Genomic DNA, 23,086 nt, shown 5'->3' on the forward strand with positions numbered 1-23,086 from the left:
CTAAATGTTAGCCTAGGGGGTTGACAAGCAGATGACTTCCAGACAGAGGGGCTGATTTAGGACTTTTGGGCTGGGACACAGGGCTTTAACTGTACTTGAAACTACTTTACTTAATTTGTAAATCATTTCAATTCGAATAAGTTCACCTCTGAAGTGACCCTGGAGTATTTGGTTATATCCCAAGATCCTACAAGGTACTACACAACATATGCATTTATATCCTTCAAGTTTCAACTAGTAGCTGACCAGTTAGCCCGTAGACATGAGGAAAGGAAAAGTTGCCTGTCATATTGCAATTGTTGTTAGCAAGTTGGGTGCTATTGCACTTTTGTCTGCTATCCCATCCTCAAGCTGTGTTGGCTTCCAAGAATACGAATTGATCCCATTGCTACCCCTCTGCCCCCAAGCCCGGTCCTTGTGTGTGATAGATTATAATTGGCAAATCACAATTTGCTCAGTGAAAGTAAAATGTTCCTGTTAAATTTAGGAACTTTTTTTCAAAGACTCTTTGCTTCATATTCTCACACAAATTTGCCTTTTAATTGTTATACTTCTTCAATGAGTTTGTACATTTATTTTTTAATGTTGTTATAGTTTGCATTGTTATTCAGAGAGTTATCTGTGGTTCCAGTTCTTGAAGTTAAACCTTACTGCTTTAAACTGTCATGTAAAGGAAGAATTTTTTTTAACATTTTATTGAGATTATATATAATTATTTAAATCTCATTCTTTTTAAGTATATAATTCAATGAGCTTTAGCAAATTTACAGAGTTGTACAACTGTAACCACAGTCCAATTTTAGAACATTTCTAAAATCCCCAAAACATCCCAGTGCCCATATATAGTCATTCCCCTTCCCACTCCCAGCCCAGGCAACCAATAAGGAAGCATGTTTTATCCTTCTCTACTTGGCTTTACTAATAACTCCTGAAAGCTCCTTTTGGAAATTTTTGAATGGCCATTGTTCTAGAAAAAAAAGCCTTTATTATTTTTTTCTGATTATAAAATAAGACATGTTCATTGTGAAACAAATTCAGAATTTAAGTAAAAGTATTTAAAACTATGTGGTCAGTAACAAAAATACCCACTGTTAATAATTCGGTATGAAATATCCCAGGTTATTTTTAAAAATCATCAATAAATAGAGAATTATAGAAAATTTGGAAAATACTATAAAAATACAAATAAGGGGGGAAAAAAATCACTCAATCTCACTAACCAGAGATAACCTCTGTGTACCAGTTAGCCTTTTCAGTGTAACAAATGGCCTCAAACATCTCACTAGCATACAACAACTAGCAATTACCTTTTGATCACAATTCTATGGGTCAGCTCCAGCAGCTGTTTCAGGTTACAGGACTTCAGGTTTGCTCCACAGTTGTCATTTTGTGGCTCAGGCTCAGTGGTTACCTGCAGAATGTCTGCTCAGAGGATGAGTGGGAACATGTGATGTTCCTAAGACCTGAGCTCAGACCTGGCACACTGCTACTTCTGTGCATGCTCCACTGGTGGCCAAAACAAGGTACGGGAAGTCCAACTTCAGTGGGTGGGGAAGTATATCCTCCCATGATGATACTAGGGAAGGGAGTCAATATTTGCTGGACAGTATTTCAGCACACTGATAATATTTTGATGTTTATATATTTTTTCCTCCCCTATGAAGGAAATTTTACATTTTTATACAAAAGTTTATTTCTTTTATAAAAATGGTTTCTTTCCAATAAGCACATGAAAAGATGTTCAATATCATTAATCATTAGGGAAATGCAAATCAAAACCACAATGAAATACCACTTCACAACCATCAGGATGACTACTATTAAAAAAAACAGGAAATGACAAGTGTTAGTGAGGATATGGAGAAATTGGAACCTTTGTGCATTGCCAGTAGGAAAGAAAAATGGTATAGCAGCTATGGAAAACACTATGGTGGTTCCTCAAAAAATTAAAAGTAGAGTTGCCATATGATCCAGCAATTCCGTTTCTGGGTGTATACCCCAAAGAATTGAAAGCAGGGACTCAAGCAGATAGTCGTACACCCATGTTCACAGCAGCATAATTTGCAAGAGCCAAAAGGTGGAAGCAATCCAAATGTCTATAAATGGATAAACAAAAATGTGATATATCCATCCAATGGAATATTATTCAGCTATAAAAGGAAGGAAATTCTGACACACGCTATGGTGTGGCTGAAGCTTGAAGACATTATGGTAACTGAAATAAATTCATCCTAAAAGGACAAATACTGTGTGATTCCACTTATATAAGGTACCTAGAGTAGTCAAATTCATGGAGACAGAAAGTAGTATGGTGGTTCCCAGGGGCTGGAGGGATGGGGGAATGAGAAGTTGTTGCTTAATGGGCATAGAGTTTATTTTACAAGGCGAGGAAAGTTCTGAAGATGGATGATAGTGATGGTTGCGACAACACTGTGAATGTACTTAATGCCACAGAACTGTTCACTTAAAAATGGTCAAAATCGGGCTTCCCTGGTGGCACAGTGGTTGAGAATCTGCCTGCTAATGCAGGGGACACGGGTTCGAGCCCTGGTCTGGGAGGATCCCACATGCCGCGGAGCAACTAGGCCCGTGAGCCACAACTACTGAGCCTGCGCGTCTGGAGCCTGTGCTCCGCAACAAGAGAGGCCGCGATAGTGAGAGGCCCGCGCATCGCGATGAAGAGTGGCCCCCGCTTGCCACAACTAGAGAAAGCCCTCGCACAGAAACGAAGACCCAACACAGCAAAAATAAATTAATTAATAAACTCCTACCCCCAACATCTTAAAAAAAAAAAAGAAAAAAAAATTCTGTCTCCTTTAAAAAAAAAAAAGGTCAAAATGGTAAATTTCATGTTATGTAAAGTTTACCATAAAAAATGGTTTCTTTCTGTACATACGGTTTTAATTGCCTTCTTACCATTTCCAAGTCATTTAACATTATTTTATAACATTATTTTTAATGATTACATCATTTCTCATAATATAGATATAACAATTTATTTACTTTCATATTATGGGCATTTTTTGCTATTGTAAATAATACTTTTGTTCCCATCTCTGATTCCTTTCTTTAGATAAATTTCCAGAAATGGAATGATGAGGTCAGTGGATATGATCATCTAAAAATGTAAATGTAAAAAATTTGCATCCTCACTTCTTCACTCACTCGCTAATATGTTACTGTTTTATAAAAATTATTTTTTGCCAGATGAAAAACATTATTCCATGAATGTTTTAATTTGCATTTCAATGATTACTAATAAAATTGAACATATTTTGATGTGGCCTTTCTTTTTTCTTCCTCTCTCCCTCCCTTCTCTTTCTCTCTCTCCCTCCCTTCTCTTTCTCTTCCTTTCTCTCTGTGTGTGAATTGGGACATTGGCATATTAAGGGCAGTGGAATGAAAACAGTCTACACTGGGTGTAGATGATTTTTAACAATATATTTATGTATTTATTTGTCTGCGCTGGGTCTTAGTTGCTGCATGCGGGATCTTTTTTTTTTTTTTTTTGCGGTACACGGGCCTCTCACTGTTGTGGTCTCTACCATTGTGGAGCACAGGCTCCGGACGTGCAGGCTCAGCGGCCATGGCTCACGGGCCCAGCTGCTCCATGGCATGTGGGATCTTCCCGGACCGAGGCACGAACCCGTGTCCCCTGCATCGGCAGGCGGACTCTCAACCACTGCGCCACCAGGGAAGCCCACCATCATCATTTTTAAAGTTGCTTCAAGTTTTGCATAAGTAATTTCATTTTATATTTCTAATTCTTTAGATTATTACTATCTATAGGATGCAATTTATGTCAAATTATTGATTATAATAACTTTGATTTTACTGAAATAGAGGCAATGAATGTTAATATATTAAAATAAATATATAATAAAATTATGTATGTCTTCATTACAACATCACAGTGCATCAAACAAAACTCAAATGGGTACAATAGGAATTAAATTCAATTGTCTTTGATATTTTTTCAGCTTTCAGTCCTTTAAAACTCCCTGTATAAAAACTATAGCTTTGGGCTTCCCTGGTGGCGCAGTGGTTGAGAGTCCACCTGCCAATGCAGGGGACACGGGTTCGTGCCCCGGTCCGGGAAGATCCCACATGCCGCGGAGTGGCTGGGCCCATGAACCATGGCTGCTGAGCCTGCATGTCTGGAGCCTGTGCTCCGCAATGGGAGAGGCCACAACAGTGAGAGGCCTGCGTACCGCCAAAAAAAAAAAAAAAAACAACCATAGCTTTATACTTATATTATAAACATTATAAAGGTGTATTTGTCAAGGTCTGAGAATAAAATATACGTTATGAAAACTGTAGCTTGATTCACAAGTTTTAATGTTTAAAGAGTGGCATGTGGGCCTCCTTGTGTTCTTGGACCCCAGGCCCTGTAAATGTGAGGTGGGCTTGCACACACACTCGGGTCTCCCCATGGGAACCAGCCCTCAGGTTTGACCACTTGGTTAAGGTGGTAACCACTGGATCTCTCCATTGGGAACATACATTTTCTCCTTGCATTTAGTTAGTAACCTGTGGGGTGAAACTCTGCACTGTGTTTTAGCATCCATTGATAATATTTGCCAAATCAGTTATTACTTTGGGGACTAAAAAAAGATGATTTTTCTAATTCTATTATTGCTTCTACATTTATTTGAAGGCATTCTTCTGTAACAAAGAACTTTGCTTTCTTCCTTTGTCCAAAGGATATCCTTTGCCCATTTTTTCTTATAATTAAAAAAATTGGGGGAAACATATCATTGTGATGGCCACACACATACACCATGGAATACTACTCAGCCATAAAAAAGCATGAAATTTTGCCATTTGCAGCAACATGGATGGACCTGGAGGGTATTATGCTAAGTAAAATAAGTCAGATAGAGAAAGACAAATAGTATATGATATCACTTATATGTGGAATCTAAAAAATACAACAAACTAATGAATATAACAAAAAAGAAGCAGGCTCACAAATGTAGAGAACAAACTAGTGGTTACTAGTGGCGGGAGGGGAAGGGCAATATAGGGGTGGGAGAGTGGGAGGTACAAACTATTGGGTGTAAGATAGGCTCAAGGATGTATTGTACAACACAGGGAATACAGCCAATGTTTTATAATAACTGTAAATGGAATGTAACCTTTAAAAATTGTATAAAAAATTAAAAAAAAAAACAATCTACCCATTAGTCAATTTCCTTGGAAGCATGCAAATTATCAGAGTATTTCCAGTGCAGAGAAAATCTTGATTCTAAATATAAAAACACTTGATGTTATTGAGTTGAAAACATGAATCTCAAAAAATCTTAGTTTACTTTTTAAATTTCAATGGAAATATTCTTTTAGTTATTTCCTTTTCCTTAAAATTTATATTTTCTCAATAAATGCATTTAAAAAATAAATCCTCAAGAGAGATATTTTGTAATAAGGTTTATTTTGATACAGGGTCAGAAAGAATCTTCTCTTTAGCAAAACCTGCCTGCTGGTTTGCCGATGGCAAAGCCAGTTAACATAGCAGTGGACTGCACAGCGGGCCTTAACTTTTCCTATCAACCCTCATCTTTCGAAGACGGTTATTAAGATTAGTCGGGGGCTTCCCTGGTGGCGCAGTGCTTGAGAGTCCGCCTGCCGATGCAGGGGACACAGGTTCGTGCCCCGGTCCGGGAAGATCCCACATGCCGCGGAGTGTCTGGGCCCGTGAGTCGTGGCCGCTGAGCCTGTGCGTCCGGAGCCTGTGCTCCGCAAGGGGAGAGGCCACAACAGTGAGAGGCCCGCATACCGCAAAAAAAAAAAAAAAAAAAAAAAAAAAGATTTGTCGGTATGTGTGTGTTTGGGGTGTAGGTGTGTGTGCCTGCATACGTGTGCCTGAAGAGGCCTAATGGAAATGAGAAGTTTGCCCACTTTAAGCACGTGAGGAGCCAGCCCTTTGATTAGTGACTGGGTAAAGAGGCTGCTACCTAAAGGGCCTCTTGCTGTTTATGATACTGCCTCTTGGTCTCACCGTTGGCCTGGAGCCTTTGTCCACAAATTGCAACTCCATTCAGCACTGCTAAAGCTGTACCTCTAGTTGGCCTTTCCTGGGAAGTTTCTTCAAAGTACAGTGTGACTTACAGTTTGAAACGATAACCCTTTCAGGTGGCAAGCAGCACTCAGCATGCTCTTTGCAGAATGCCACAAGTAAACATTCCCATGGAAAAGTGATATTTTCTACCCTTTACATTTTGGATTTAATAAGGGGTTAGTGTCAAAGTCACACACAGAACAGAGGGAAGGATGTTACTGAATGCTCAGCATGGTATATACAAAAATTGTCTGCTGAATGCAGCCAATTCCTTTTCAGGGCTGATAAAAGCCAAAATGGGCCTGGAATGCTGATATGAAGGGGAAACCAATATAATCACATTTTGGCTTTGGGCCCGGCTCTCTTTAAACTATGTCTTCGTTTTAGAGTCATGGGGGACAAGGATCAGACATGGGGCCACTGACATCTCTTACTTCTACCTGTGTGGGCCTGTCACGACTGTGGGTGACCAGGAAGTCATGAAAAGAAAAGACTCCCTTTGAAATTCCATGATACTGTTAACAATGAAAGAATGGCTAGGATTTTAATGTCTTTGAAAGACTAAACAGAAGCTGAATCTTTGTGTTCAGCTCTGTAATTTAGTTAATACATCAAAACCAAATAGTTGCTATTAAAAAAACTAGATGGGATTAAGTAAAGCTTCTCTCTTTTTAATTTGTTTGGTTGGCTTGTCCCTGGGTACATCTAGGTGAATTCTTCTGTGTCTGATTTCCTAATTTCCATGTGCAATAAATTAGATTCTTCCCATTTCTGCAGGTACAAGCCGGCCTCACTTGTAGTAGATTGAACTTGAGGTCACAACCTGAGTTTATCCTGGTAACAGGCATATATGACCGGGTGCCTTTAAAATGCCAGGATTACAGAAAGACTCCAAGGGACCAACAGCTATTAGGGGACTTTTTCTGTTTTTTGAGTTCTTAAAATTTCAGATGTTAATGGAACTGTTTCTTAGAAACTGTTGCAATAAATAATTTTATTAATTATTTTACTAACTGAATTATAAAAATATACACATATATAATAAAATATTTGGCACAAGTTCATTTTTGGATGTCAACTCTTTTAGAATTGAGGATTCTAAAGAAAAAAGTTTAACAGGTACTGATTGTCTTGCATTGCACTGAAAGCCCTGCAGATAAAATTTTAAATTAGTAAACAATATATTGCAATAAGGCAATGTACAGCAAAGTGCAGGTCCTTTTAACCCACATTTTAAAATATTCTTTTATTCAGTAATTCAGTTTCTGGGGATGTTTTAAGGACATAATCCAAAAAAAGGAAAAGCAGTATGCACTTAGATTTTCATAGCCAGGTTATTTATAGTGTAGGGAAAAAAAGGAAATAAATGTCTCATGAAAGGTAGATGCTTAAGTCAACTGTTAAAAACCTAATGAACTATTATGTACTTGTTAAAGTGACATTTATTATTTCTATTTATAGATTTATAAAATGCATGTGATTCAGTATTAACTGAAAAGCAGAAGTATGTGTACCATATGACTTTAACTGCATAAAGATATATATGCACAGGAACAAAGAATGGAATGCTATTAAAAATAAAAGTGTAGTAGTGATTGGATTGTAGATTTGTAAAATATTGACTTAGTTTTTTTTTTTGCGGTACGCGGGCCTCTCACTGCTGTGGCCTCTCCTGTTGCGGAGCACAGGCTCCGGACTCGCAGGCTCAGAGGCCATGGCTCACGGGCCCAGACGCTCCGCGGCATGTGGGATCTTCCGGGACCAGGGCATGAACCCGTGTCCCCTGCATCGGCAGGCGGACTCTCTACCACTGCGCCACCAGGGAAGCCCCTTGACTTACTTTTTAATCAGTGTTTTCTTTTTAGTAATAAGAGATATTAGAATATCTTTAAATTACTAAACCACAAAAGTTATATCAAATTCACAGAATCTTAAACTCTACTTCTTCAATATTCTGTATATATTTCTGCAAAACCAAAAAAAGAATATGTGCCATAAGGGAAGCAATCACATCACTAAGTACACCGCTTAGTTCAGGTTTTGTTTTTTCTTTATTGTGGTAACAAAGCTTCCTTGATTTACACTGGCACAAATTCCTCACCTGGCTGCAGACAACACTCTGAGCAGCCCTGTTTGAGCCACACCTACCTTCCATTTCTCAAGCATGCCAACCTCCTTTCTGTCTTGAACTTACTGTTTCTCTGCCTGGAATGTTCTTGCCAGATTACCCTGCTTCAGAGCCCTTCTCCACAAAATCCTAGGACGTTGTCTTGAGTGCAGAGAGACTTGCTTTTGGGTTGCCAGGACCCATCCTGCCTGGCACCCATGTGCTATCCCAGCCTTTCCTCTCCTCTTCAGCTACTCAAAAACAGACCCCTTTTACAAAGCAGCAGTCATGAAACTTTTCAGGTTTCAGAAGGTACAGGACACCCAGCTTTTATCCTAGAATGAGGCAAAGCCTCAGAAAGTCCGTGGAGTATGGAGGGGCCAGTGCAGAGCTTTTCAAACTTTCTGAATTCACAACCCTTTCACTTTATGTGTTTAGTTAACTATGTACATGCTAATAAATCAGTAATTAGTATCCATATACAGCCAGTATGCCAGCTATCCAGTAGGGATCTGAAAACAAAACATAATTAAACACTGAAAATAAAAGTCATGGGACTTGCCGTAAAATATTTCTCTCCATTTACTATGTTCGTTGTCTAGGCCAAAGAATAAGAAATGGAGTGGATACTTGATCTATTGGTGCAATATGCTTTCTGATGTGGTTCTTTGTTATATTTGGGGATAAATGTACTGCTACAGGGAGAAGATCATAGTATCATTTGAAGACAGAAGAAGAGAAAGAAATTGCTTCAGAAATAGCCTCATTGAATCTTAAAATCAGTACATGCATGAAATCACCTAAGCCTAATATCTCTTCCAAATTTCCCAAGGAACTGATGAAGGCTTCTGAAGACTGTTTGTCACAATAATGCATCTAGAAGGACTCTGATATTTGTCTCTTATAGACTGACTTGTTTGACAGAGAGGATTAAAATTCTTCAATATTCAAATTTCTTAAGCTAAAAAAAAATTTTATTTTGCCTAAAAATACTCCATTAAATAGATTTCTTTAAAAAAGTTTTTGTCTCCAAGATAGTCCAGCAGTTAAAAACTGGGACTCTGGACACGAGTAACCTGGGTTCAACTTTCACTCAGTGACCTGGGCAGGTTACTTAACCTCTCTCAGCCTAAGTGTCATCAATAAAAAGAGAGTCAGGGGGCTTCCCTGGTGGTGCAGTGGTTGAGAGTCCGCCTGCCGATGCAGGGGACACGGGTTCTTGCCCTGGTCCGGGAAGATCCCACATGCCACGGAGCGTCTGGGCCCGTGAGCCATGGCCGCTGAGCCTGCGCGTCCGGAGCCTGTGCTCCGCAGTGGGAGAGGCCACAACAGTGAGAGGCCCGCGTACCACAATAAATAAATAAATAAATAAAAGAGAGTCAGAATAGCACACATCATACAGATTGTTATGAAAACTAAATGAATACCACACATCTTACAGATTGTTATGAAAACTAAATGAATTAATCAATTTAAGATACTTAGAAAAGCATGTGACACATAGTAAGTTCCTGAATGCTTGAAACTGTTATTTTAAACCTAGTGGATTAAAGCATTAGGTTAGGTATTGGTTGCAAAGCACTTGGCTGAATTGGATGAACATTCTTAAATTTGTTAAGATTAAATGTGCCATGTAAACAGGTCCAAAATTTAAACTTGCTTGGGGCTTCCCTGGTGGCGCAGTGGTTGAGAATCTGCCTGCTAACACAGGGCACATGGGTTTGAGCCCTGGTCTGGGAAGATCCCACATGCCGCGGAGCAACTAGGCCCGTGAGCCACAACTACTGAGCCTGCGCGTCTAGAGCCTGTTCTTCGCAACAAGAGAGGCCATGACAGTGAGAGGCCCGTGCACTGCGATGAAGAGTGGCCCCCGCTTGCTACAACTAGAGAAAGCCCTTGCACAGAAACGAAGACCCAACACAGCAAAAATAAATAAATTAATTAATAAACTCCTACCCCCAACATCTTAAAAAAAAAAATGTAAACTTGTTAATCTTGTTTGTAATAAGTTCTATTGATCAGGGTTCCTAGCAGTTGATAAAATAAACTCTAAAGCAGTGGTTCTCAAACTGGAACTTGCATCAGAATCATCTGGAGGGCTTGTTAAAATGCAGGTTGCTGGGCCTCACTCCAGAGTTTGTAATTCACTACAAATGAATTACATTTGTTTTCCTTTCTAACAAGCTCTCACAGGTAGCTGGTGCTGCTGTTCCAGGGACTGCACTTTGAGAACCACTGCTCTAAGGGCTTGTGCAGCTCATGGTTATTACATGGAGGAAAAACCCTCCCTCCTCCTCTCTCTCTCTGTGAGGAACCCGGCCTTCCTGTGGTTTCCTGAGAATCACAGTGTTCTTTACAAACAACTTGATCCCCTTAATTTAATTAAAATCTCCCTTTATGACTTGACTTCATCTCTGCAAGTACTTCCCAGACAGTTCATCTCTAGATTAGGGATCTGGTATTTTGTTTGTTTTGGTTTTGTTTTTAAAAAGTTGGTTAGGAACATTAACCATAATTAAGACAGATCACTTTTTGCTTCCTGGTAGTGGTTATACCAGTTACCACAGTTAAGACCTTGGGCAAGTTTCCTACTCTATCTTCCAGTCCCTCATCTGCCAAGAGGGCATCACCTCCCACTTCACAAGACCATTGGGAGAACTGAATGAAATAGTGAAAGCAATCCTCAGTGTAGCGTCTGGCCCAGGGCAATGGCCCAGTAAATGCCAGCTATTTGCATTCAAAGAAAAAAAAAAAAAAAAAAACAGGAAGCTGAGACCTCAAAGTAAAGAGCAAAGAGTAATTGAAAAATAATAGGCAAGAAAATAATTCCATTTCTAAAGAAAAGGGATGGGAGTGAGGAGGATTTTAATTTATATCAGATTAAGGCAGCCATATCACCAGTTACTTCACTTCAGCACCTAATATATCACACGTGAGTTAAGGCCAATTTACTGGCGTATTTTGATTTGTTTCAACCTGAGGGACTAGAAAAATTTTGCTGGGATTTACCATCATGTTGTTGGAGGAGTTTTACTGTCTTTCTCTTCTATCACTGCTCATTATACATAACCTCTAGATACAGAAAACACTCTCATTTGTCTTCTGTCTTTTCATACTAATTTATTTCCTTGGAGCACACATTTTTCCAAACAACCTTTCAGAAAATCACAACTTAACATAATTTGGCAGGAGTTATCACACAGGATAACTCACACTTTTGCAAATGTTTAGGATTCTTTGGAAGACTTTTTTTTTTTTTCTTCTGTACTCGGGCCTCTCACTGTTGTGGCCTCTCCCGTTGCGGAGCACAGGCTCCGGACGCGCAGGCCCAGAGGCCATGGCCCATGGGCCCAGCCACTCCGCGGCATGTGGGATCTTCCCGGACCGGGGCACGAACCCGTGTCCCCTGCATCGGCCAGCGGACTCTCAACCACTGTGCCACCAGGGAAGCCCTGGAAGACATTTTTAGTCTTATTTTTGCCTGATATTATTAAGTTTATTGTTCTCATACATACACATTTATCTTTCTGGCAGCACCAGACATCATAAGTTTATGTCTACAAAAGTGGATCTTTGCAGTAGATACATTACAATTCTAAACAAGTCTCCAAAAACTTCCTTTTAGTATAAAACAAAAGAGGCTATTATTGCTGACATCAGTATTGTTGCAAAACAATTTCGAAATTTATTTTGTGCAGGAGGCCCCATAGAAAGAACGGAACTTAGAGAAAATCTTTTGTGGAGAAAGTTTTATATAAGAATCTCTCTTTTACAGGGAGGCAGCCCAAAGCATTCAATAACATGAAGGAAACAGTAACTTTGGAGTAAAATCTGAGCTCAACGGTTTTCCTCCTCCTTTTTAGCTTAATTATTCAAAATATGCATATAGTTCCCAAAATACAAACATCTACAATTGACTCACCAAACAGATAACTTGGTTCTGGCTCCTAACACTTTCATTACCAGAGTCCCACTCAAGGGAGTTTTTCAGGAGAAGAGCCTAAAAAAGAAACAAGAGAAAATCTAATTGGAACCTTTAGAGCAATGGATCTCAAAATTTAGCCTGCAGAGCTTGTTAAAATGCAAATGTCCATCATGACTGAATGGATAAACACACACACAGTGGAATATCATTCAGCCTTAAAAAAGAAGGTAATTTTGTCATATGCTACTACATGGATGAACCTTAATGAAATGATAAGTTAAATAAGTCAGTCACAAAAACACAAATATTGCATGATTCCACTTGTATGAGGTATCAAGAATAATCAAACTTGGGAATTCCCTGGTGGTCCAGTGGTTGGGACTCAGCGCTTTCACTGCTGGGGCTGGGGTTTGATCCCTGGTTGGGGAACTAAGATCCCACAAGCTGCACAGCATGGCCAAAAAAAAATTAAATAAATAAGTAGAGGGGAGAAAATTAAAAAAAAAAAAAGAATAATCAAACTCAAAGAGAGAGAAAGTAGAATGGTGGTAGCCAAGGCCTGGGGGCAGGGAAAATGAGGAGTTGTTTCATGTGTATGAGTTTCAGTTTGGGAAGATGAAAAAGGTCTGGAGATTGGCTACACAATACTGAATATACTTAACACTATTGGACTGTACATTTAAAATGATTAAGATGTTAAATTTTGTTATGTGCATTTATAACAATTAAAATTTTTTTAAATTAAAAGGAGAGAGAATGGGGAAGAGAAATTAGAGACAGCAAGTAGAGAAATTTTCAAGGAGTTTTTCTGTAATGGGAAGGCAAAAATGGGGAACAGCTGGAGGTAAAGGTGATTTCAAGTCTTATGTTCTTGTGTTGTGAACCTACGTTGTTCATATTTATGAAGAATTATGTTTGTTATAATAAAGGCCATGTACGACAAACCCACAGCAAACATCATTCTCAATGGTGAAAAACTGAAAGCATTTCCTCTAAGATCAGAAACAAGACAAGGATGTCCACTCTTGCCACTATTATTCAACATAGTTTTGGAAGTCCTAGCCACTGCAATCAGAGAAGAAAAAGAAATAAAAGGAATTCAAATTGGAAAAGAAGAAGTAAAACTGTCACTGTTTGCAGATGACATGATACTATACATAGAGAATCCTAAAGATGCCACCAGAAAACTACTAGAGCTAATCAATGAATTTGGTAAAGTTGCAGGATACAAAGTTTATACACAGAAATCTCTTGCATTCCTATACATTAATGATGAAAAATTTGAAAGAGGAATTAAGGAAACACTCCCATTTACCATTGCAACAAAAAGAATAAAATACCTAGGAATAAACCTACGTAGGGAGATAAAAGACTTGTATGCAGAAAACTATAGACACTGATGAAATAAATTAAAGATGATACAAACAGATGGAGAGATATACCATGTTCTTGGATTGGAAGAATCAATATTGTGAAAATGACTATACTACCCAAAGCAATCTACAGATTCAATGCAATCCCTATCAAATTACTAGTGGCATTTTCTACAGAACCAGAAAAAAAATCTTAAAATTTGTATGGAGACACAAAAGACCCCAAATAGCCAACGCAGTCTTGAGGGGAAAAAATGGAGCTGGAGAAATCAGACTCCCTGACTTCAGAATATATTACACAGTTACAATAATCGAGACAATATGGTACTGGCACAAAAAAAGAAATATAGGTCAATGAAACAGGATAGAAAGCCCAGAGATAAACCCACACACCTATGGTCAACTAATCTACGACAAAGGAGGCAAGGATATACAATGGAGAAAAGACAGTCTCTTCAATAAGTGGTGCTGGGAAAACTGGACAGCTACATTTAAAATAATGAAATTAGAACACTCCCTAACACCACACACAAAAATAAACTCAAAATGGATTAGAGACCTATATGTAAGACCAGACACTATAAAACTCTTAGAGGAAAACATAGAAAGAACACTCTGTGACATAAATCACAGCAAGATCTTTTTTGATCCACCTCCTAGAGTAATGGAAATAAAAACAAAAATAAACAAATGGGACCTAACAAAACTTAAAAGCTTTTGCACAGCAAAGGAAACCATAAACAAGATGAAAAGACAACCCTCAGAATGGGAGAAAATATTTGCAAACGAATCAGTGGGCAAAGGATTAATCTCCAAAATATATAAACAGCTCATGCAGCTCAATATTAAAAAAGCAAACAACCCAATCCAAAAATGGGCAGAAGACCTAAATAGACATTTCTCCAAAGAAGACATACACATGGCCAGGAAGCACATAAAAGCTGCTCAACATCACTAATTATTAGAGAAATGCAAATCAACACTACAATGAGGTATCACCTCACACCAGTTAGAATGGGCATCATCAGAAAATTTACAAACAACAAATGCTGGAGAGGGTGTGGAGAAAAGGGAACCCTCTTGCACTGTTGGGGGGAATGTAAATTGATACAGCCACTATGGAGGAACCGTATGGAGGTTCCTTAAAAAACTAAAAATAGAATTACCATATGACCCAGCAATCCCACTACTGGGCATATACCCAGAGAAAACCATAATTCAAAAAGACGCATGCACCCCAATGTTCATTGCAGCACTATTTACAATAGCCAGGTCATGGAAGCAACCTAAATGCCCATTGACAGACGAATGGATAAAGAAGATGTGGTACATATATACAATGGAATATTACTCAGCCATAAAAAGGAATGAAATTGGGTCATTTGTTGAGATGTGGATGGATCTAGAGACTGTCATACAGAGTGAAGGAAGTCAGAAAGAGAAAAACAAATATCGTATATTAACGCATATATATGGAATCTAGAAAAATGGCACAGATGAACCGGTTTGCAGGGCAGAAACTGAGACACAGATGTAGAGAACAAACTTATGGAAACCAAGGGGGGAAAGCGGCGGGGGATGGTGGTGGTGGGATGAATTGGGAGATTGGGATTGACGTATATACAGTAATATGTATAAAACAGATAACTAATAAGAACCTGCTGTATAAAAAAATAAAATTCAGAAATTAAAAAAAAAAGTATGTTTGTCAATATAAGAAAGCTTACACAGCCTTCCTCTTTCAGTGGGAAACTTGCAAGAGAGTGGAGTGTGCTGATAAGCAGGCCTGAATTTTGGTATGTCTAGGTAAGAAACAGGTAGACGAGATTTTGCATTTACAATAAAGGAAATAATAGTTCTATCTACACCCAAGTTCATGGTGATTACTTAACACGTGAGAAGTGCTTGTCATAATTCGTGGCACTTAGCACTGAATAAATGTTAGGTATAGTTACCATTAGCTGTTTATTATTTCCTAAATTTTTATTTCTTCTAAATTTGTGAATTAGTATTTTAGAAAAACACAGTTTTCCACCTGTGTGTTCCCTTTGCTTCTCACACAAAACCCTTTACTTTTGATCAGCAAATGTGTAGGGTTTTTTTCCCCACAGCAAGCAATTCCCCACAACCTCAGCTGGGTGTCCCATAGCTCAAGCCTGACATGCCCAGAGATAGCCAGATCTCACAGGTTAAGTGCTCAGCCCTACAAGAGTGCCTCTCCGTCCCCACTCCAGACCCCAGTCACAAGCCCAGGTTCTCACTTGTGCTTCTGACTGACCGGATAGACTGAGGTTCCAAGGACCCCCTTGTTGAGTTCACTTAATTTGCTAAAGTGGCTCACAGAACTCAGAGAAATATCTTACTTTCTATTGGCTCCACTGGTTACCAGCCCCCATCCTCAGCGGTTTCCCAAAAGCCACTCATTAACATAACAAAAGACACCTTAACCACTCTCTTCAAGAAAGTCTAAGGATTTTAGGAGCTCTGTGCCAAATATAAGGGACCGAGACCAAATGTATATTTCTTATTGTAAATCACAATATCATACTTAGGAAATTGTATTAGGACACTTTATTAGAATAACTTATATGGTTAAACAGATTTAGTTGTGGTTCCTTTGTCTATACCCCTTGTACTTCATTTGATTACTAGATTTTTTTTCTTATGGGGGGAGTTGTAAATATGGGAATTTTTTTCCACTTAAGTTTGACTTGATTGATTTTTGCTACATATGAAGAAATGAAAAAGATGATCTTTGTAAAGCAATGGTTGCTTGTGAGGTAGAACAAATCTCCCTGTTCAGGGAGGAAAATGTATAAATTTTCCAGAAGCTTTACCTTAGACCATGAGAAAAAAAAAATTGGCTTGGCCTTTTTGAAAGACCCTAGTTAAAGGCACACTCAATTTTGTGAATTACCATTTCATGTGAACAAATCAAAGTCTGTATACTATTCTTAATTTGGTTTCTGAAAGGGATTTAGATAATTGGGGCAATTTACAAGAGTATGTTCTCTCTGGGGCCAAGCCTGCTTTTTCTTTGGGCTGCAGGTTCTCTGCCCCCTTGTGGCCTTTCGCAGGGCATTTTTTTCTACTGTGTTTCACATTTTCAGGCTGGTTTGAGAGTAGCAAGACCGCCTGGTTCCCTGAACACCAGATGCGATTGCTAATCACATTTGCCCAAACGGGGGACGAGGCCCCTCAGCCTACAAGACTTAATTTCCGAAATTTACTTTCATAGTGAAGCAAGAGAGAGGACTGCTTTCCAAATTGAAGGGAATTATGTTACAGGCATTTGATTGTGTGAGGAGGCCGAATCCCAGAACAGGAAGGAAATCTTCAGAAGTTTTTTAATTCGATTTGGACTCCAGAAGACATTCAGGACAGATGGGCAGGAGCTTAAACTCCATGTTATATCTTTCTGTCTCTCTTGTCACGGTCAGTGAAATTATTGTTTTAAAAACATCATTTACCAGAAATATATACTTATTGTAAAAATTTGGAAGATGCTGAAGAATAAAACAAAGAAAATAAAAATCACCTATAAGTCTATCACCCAAACACAGTCACTATTCACATTTTGGCTTAACCCCGCCTAGTATTTTTTGACAAAAGTTATGTATACACTTTTGCATTGTATATATAATAAGGTAAGCGTTTTCAGACAATATAGAGCTGGGTTTGGCAAAATATGGCCTGGCGGCCAAATCTAGTCCATAGCTTGTTTTTGTTTGGCCTACAGGTTAAGAATGGTTTTACATTTTTTAATTGTTGAAAAAAAATCAAAAGAATAACATTTTGTGACGTGAAAATTCTATGCAATTCAAATTCAGTGTCCATAATAAAGTTTGATTGGAACACAGCTGCGCGTATTGTCTATGGCTGTTTTTACAGCACAATAGTAGAACTGAGTAGTTAAAGCAGAGACTACAACCCTGTAAAGTCTAAAATATTTACTATCCAGCCCTTTATAGAAAACATTTTCCAGTCCCTGACCCAGGGTAAGCATTTTCCAATACCCTTAAATATTTTTCAAAAAGAAGACAAAGTTAATTTTCATATAGTTTAGTGGGATGGGTGCTACTTTCTTCTTCTTCCTCATTCTCCTGCTCTTAAAAAAATATTTTTTCACAGTGGTCTTTTTAAAAATATTTATTATAAAAAATTTAAATATATACAGAAGTAGAGAGTACAATATGGTCATATGCCCACACCCCAGATTCAACAATTATCAAGATCTTGCCACGTTTACTTTTCTTTTTCCTTTTATTCTTTGCTGAAATATTTTAAAGCAAATTATTGAGATCATGTAATTTCATCCCAGAAACTTGAGCAGTGGTTTTTAATTATAATAGTACCTGCTCATGATGAACACTACAGCAAATTAAAACAATACAGATACATGTAAATATATGAAGTAAAAAGTGGAAATCCCTTCTTACCTCTGTCCACTCCTTCCCTTGCCACTTTAGTGGGTATCCTTTTCTTATGTGTATAGAAATACACGTTTTATAACACAGATTAACCCCTTAAAAATAATTTTGGAATAAAGGAGCAGAAGAAGAAACCCAGATGAAAGCACATATGACAGTACTCCAAACTGGTACCTTGACCAGCTAAGAGTGAGGACTGGGATGCTCTTAAGTTACTGGTTGGGGTAGGATATGTTTTCTTCCTCAAATGCCACCCGTCACCAAGAAACCCACATCATAAACCACGACTGGGAAGGTGGGGGTGGGGTGGGGACATTATTTTTACTGCCCTTTGCCACCACTCCATCTAATTTTTCAAGTAACAGGTGAATGCACATAGTAAATTTTAGAGATCTTGTGTTAGGCCCCCAAAATGAGAGTTGCTGTATTTAATCCACCTTATTATTTTCTAACATTTTATTCTGAAAACAAAACTCAAATTTAGAGGAAACTTGCATGAATTGTATAACGAGCTACTATATACCCTCAACTTAGATTCATCAATTATCATTACCATGTTTTCTTTATCTGTCTCTATATGTTTACACTTATTGTTGTCATTATTATTGCTGAACAGTTTGAGAGTAGGTTGTAGATATCATGATTCTGTATTCCTACATTTTTCAGTGGGTAAGCACACCTTTTATAGAAGCCTCATTTTAGAGGGTGTACTGAAGCTTCATGCAAAAGCCCTCAGGGTCTTTTCCACATAGAATTCACTTGCGTGAGTTGTTTGTGGTGTATCTAGTCATTTTTGAACTATAAATTGACAAATTATGCATTCTTTTTAGTTTTTTCATCTTTCTGAAAAAGAATATTTGCAGGAGAATTTTTGTATGTTAGGATTTGAGGTGAATTCTTCCCATCCTGTTCTTTCCTTTTCTGAAATGGACATACATTTTTTAAAATAATAGCTTTACTGAGATATTATTCACATAACATAAAATTCATCCCTTTAAAGTATACAATTATAATATGATAAATATAATTAACACTTTTTGTTATATATGAAACTTGTTAAGAGTGTGGATTCTGAAATTTCTCATCACAAGGAAAAAATGTGTTTCTTTTATTTTGTATCTATATGAGATGATAAATGTTCACTAGACTTACTGTGGTCATGTTTTCATGACATATGTAAGTCAAGTCAGTATACTGTATACCTTAAACTTATAGAGTGTTAAATGTCAACTATATCTCAAGAAAACTGGAAGAAAAATAAAAAGATAAAGCATACAATTCAATGTTTTTCAGTCTATTCATATGGTTGTGAAATTACCACCACTACCTGATTATAGAACATTTTTATCACCCCAAAAGACCTAGTACCCATTAGTAATTTCCCCTTCACCTCTCTCTCTAGTCCCTGGCAATCACTAAATCTACTTTCTGTCTCTACAGATTTGCCAATTCTGGACATTTCATAGAAATGGAATCATACAATATGTGGCTTTTTATGTCTAGCTTCTTGCACTGAACATAATGTTTACAAGGTTCATCTATGTTGTAGCATGTATCAATTCTTCATTCATTTTTATGGCCAAATAGTATTTCATCATATGGATATAGTACATTTTATCAATTTATCAGTTGATGGATGTGTAGCTTGTTTCCGTTTCTTGGATATTATGAATAATGCTGCTACAAATATTTGTGTACAAGTTTTTGTGTGAAAGTATACTTTAGTTCTCTTGAGTATATACGTAGGAGTGGAATGGCTCAAATGGTAACTCTATGTTTAATCTTTTTTTTCTTTTTGCGGTATGCGGGCCTCTCACTGCTGTGGCCTCTCCCATCACAGAGCACAGGCTCCGGATGCGCAGGCTCAGCGGCCATGGCTCACGGGCCCAGGCGCTCCACGTCATGTGGGATCTTCCTGGACCAGGGCATGAACCCGTGTCCCCTGCATCGGCAGGCGGACTCTCAACCACTGTGCCACCAGGGAAGCCCAAACATCTTTAATTTTAATGAAGTCCAATTAATTTATTTTTCTTTTGTCACTTCTGCTTTAGGGATCATCTCTAAGAAACCATTGCCCAATCTAAGGTCACTAAGATTTATGCCTATGTTTTCTTCTCGAAAAGTTTTATAGTTTTAACTCATATTTAGGTCTATGATCCACATTTAGTTAATTTTTGTACATGGTGTACAATAGGGGCATATGATATTTTTAAGAATAGAAATTTAAAATATTTTAGAAATAAGTTTACACTCACAATGATCTAACACCTTTCAAACTCCTAAAATGTGTTGCTTCAAGATCTGTATGCCCATAGACTAGACATTTAAATTGATCATTATTAGATGGAATTAGAAAAAGAAATATGAAAACAAAGTGAGCTTCTCCCTTCAGGTGGCTGCTGTCTGTGACGTTCTGCATGGCAAAGCATTCCATATTCCCATTGTCCTAGCATTGCCTTAAAAAAATCTCACTTATTCACAAGAAAGCTAAAAACAGTCATAAAAGTCTAGATTAGGGCTTCCCTGGTGGTGCAGTGGTTGAGAGTCCGCCTGCTGATGCAGGGGGCACGGGTTCGTGCCCCGGTCCAGGAGGATCCCACATGCTGCGGAGCGGCTGTGCCCGTGAGCCATGGCCGCTGAGCCTGTGCGTCTGGAGCCTGTGCTCCGCAATGGGAGAAGCCACAACAGTGAGAGGCCCACATACCGGAAAAAAAAAAAAAAAAAAGGTCTAGATTATACATTTTAAAAGAACAGGCAATTCAAAAATAACAGAAGCTTGAAATGTCCAACTAAAACATTCAATAAATAGCCCATGAAACTCAAAATAACTTTTATGCACATTTTATGAAGATGAATGGATTTTAAAGTTTCTAGCTCCCATTTTCATAGGTCATGAGAAATTTAAGGCTTTCTCCTAGATGTATTTTCCTAGCTCTTTAATCTTGTATCAAATCATAAGTCCTTAAATATAGGCACCTTGTCTTAATCACCTTTGTTCTTCCCCAGGTCCCAGCGGTGTGTGCTGGTCTGGACTGTGTGACGCACAACTCTAAAGGTGCCTGGAGTGAAGCAGTGTCTATCTGTCCAACTGCACATGGTGATCCTAACCTGCACAGTAAGTTGCAGGCAGCAAGTCTCAATATTTATTTGTTGAGTGGAAATGAATTCCCCTAAGTTTCCTCTAAAATCAGTGGCAAGTTCTTGGTGGACAGAATGCATATCAGGCAGGCAGTAAAAAGTGGCCTGGTGATTGTGTGCGTCGAATGCTTCCGTTACATCTTTCAGCATATTTTAAGATGGACTCTAGTCTTTGTTCTACTAAAAACCCTAACTGAGTTAAGCGAGGGAGAGGTTGTGTGGGCAGGTCGCGTGCACCCTGCAGAGTGCCAGGAGGCTGGCTTCAGACATGCTGAATGTTTCCTAAGGAATATTTTCTATCTGGAGACTGTGGTATCTGATACCTGCAACCTAGTCATCTAACCTTGTGTCCCTTCCTGTTCATTACAGAATTGAACTTGGCTTCTGAGTGACCCAGCAGCTGTTACACTTCAGTGAGAGAGCCCTCCTCTCCCCATCACTTGCTCCTCCACCTCCGCCTGCTTACTCTGCCCAGTTACCACACAAGAAACCACTCCTGTCTCTCTCTTTTCCCAAAGAGACATTTCCTTTATTCGACTGCTTAAACAAATAAAACGAAGTTTCCCTTTTCCCTGAACCACCTGCTCAAAATACAAGCGGGAGACCAATTATAACCAAGGAGACAAATCCCTTTTGAACAGCTGATCCAGGGCATGGATTTGGAAGCTTATCTTCAGTCTGAATCACAGGGTCATGCCAGGGTCATCCCTAGAGCAAATCGTCCCCTTGGCTTCCACTGTGCTTACCCTGAAAAAGTGCAAACTGGGTCTCTTTTCCCATGGATTATGAAGCTATTTGGTGAAGGCTGCTCATTTGATGTACTAATCAGCATCTTGACATACACATGGGAAGAGTTTAGAAGTTTGCCTTTGCTTTACAAGGCTTCTACGGTAGTTTCTAATTATGTCCTTACAACTGCAGACGGAGGCCTGTGACTGAACCTGAAAAAATAACTTCCAAAGAATAGGGCAGTGCTTCTCAAACTTTCATGTTTCATGCTTTTTGTATACAAAGCATGCAGGTATGTTTAAATGCAGATTTTGATTCAGTAGGACTGGGGTGGGGCCTGAGATTCTGCATTTCTAACATGCTCCCAGGTAACACTGCTGCTGTGGTTCATGGGGCACACTTTGAATAGGCTACTCTATACACAGCTGGCCAGAAACCTTACTGGTTGAGGCATAATTAGTGAAATTTGGTATTCCTTAACTGCTACCCAATGACCTCCTCCGTGCAGGTTCCCCAGCTACCCAAACTCAGCTGGATATTTCCTCATTTTTGCCACTCTCTACTTAGTTCAAATCTCTATCATTGCAGTGGTGGTCATACTGAATTATATTTGTTTGCATGTCTGCCTCCTAGACTGTGAGCACACAGGGGTAAGGGACCCACTCTCATTCATCTTTGGATGGAAGGCATTTAGAATAGCATCAGGTAAACAGTAGGCACTCAACAGGTATTTACTGAATAAAAGAAAAATTGATAGACTAAATCATAAAATAAAATTTAAACCACCTATATATCCCAAATATCATAAAATAGATAAAAAGGCAAATGACAAACTGAGAAAAATATTTGCAGCCTGTGAAGATCTCCTATGAGTTGTTACGGGTTGAACTGTGTCCCCCAGAAAGATATGTTGAAGTCCTAACCTCCAGTACCTTAGAGTGTGGCCTTATTTGGAAACAGGGTCACTGCTGATGTAATTAGTTAAGATGAGGTCCTATTAGGATAGGGCAGTCTGTAAATCCAGTATGACTGGTGTCCTTATGGGTGAGGAGATATAGACAGACATACAGGGAGAAACTCCTGTGGAGATGGAAGAAGAGATTGAAGTGATACATCTACAAGCTGAGGAACACCTGGGCTGCCAGAACCTGGAAGAGGCAAGAGGGATCTTCTCCTGGAGGCTTTGGAAGGAGTATAGTCCTGCCAACACCTTGATCTTGGACTTTAGTCTCCAGACTGTGAGAGAATAAATTGCTGTTGCTTAAGCCACCTAGTTTGTAGTATTTTGTTATGACAGCCCTAGGAAACAAATACATAAGCAACAAG

The 23,086-nt window shown here is 38.7% G+C and overlaps 1 protein-coding gene across 2 annotated transcripts in view; it reads right to left on the minus strand.

The window, feature by feature from the left end:
* JAZF1 (JAZF zinc finger 1) overlaps window positions 1–23,086 on the minus strand; it is a 520,205-nt gene that overhangs the window by 415,371 nt on the left and 81,748 nt on the right. The window contains exons 4-5 of one of the 2 annotated variants that reach the window (XR_013829868.1): window positions 22,693–22,840; window positions 12,135–12,165 (exon numbers count right to left, since the gene is read on the minus strand). The gene's annotated coding sequence lies outside the window, so the exon portion shown is untranslated. Of the gene's footprint in view, window positions 1–12,087; window positions 12,166–22,692; window positions 22,841–23,086 lie in introns of those variants that run through there. The other variant, XM_079932140.1, reaches the window with a different exon arrangement.

Source organism: Stenella coeruleoalba (genome assembly GCF_951394435.1).
Source record: "Stenella coeruleoalba genome assembly, chromosome: 9".
Lineage (NCBI taxonomy): Eukaryota > Metazoa > Chordata > Mammalia > Artiodactyla > Delphinidae > Stenella > Stenella coeruleoalba.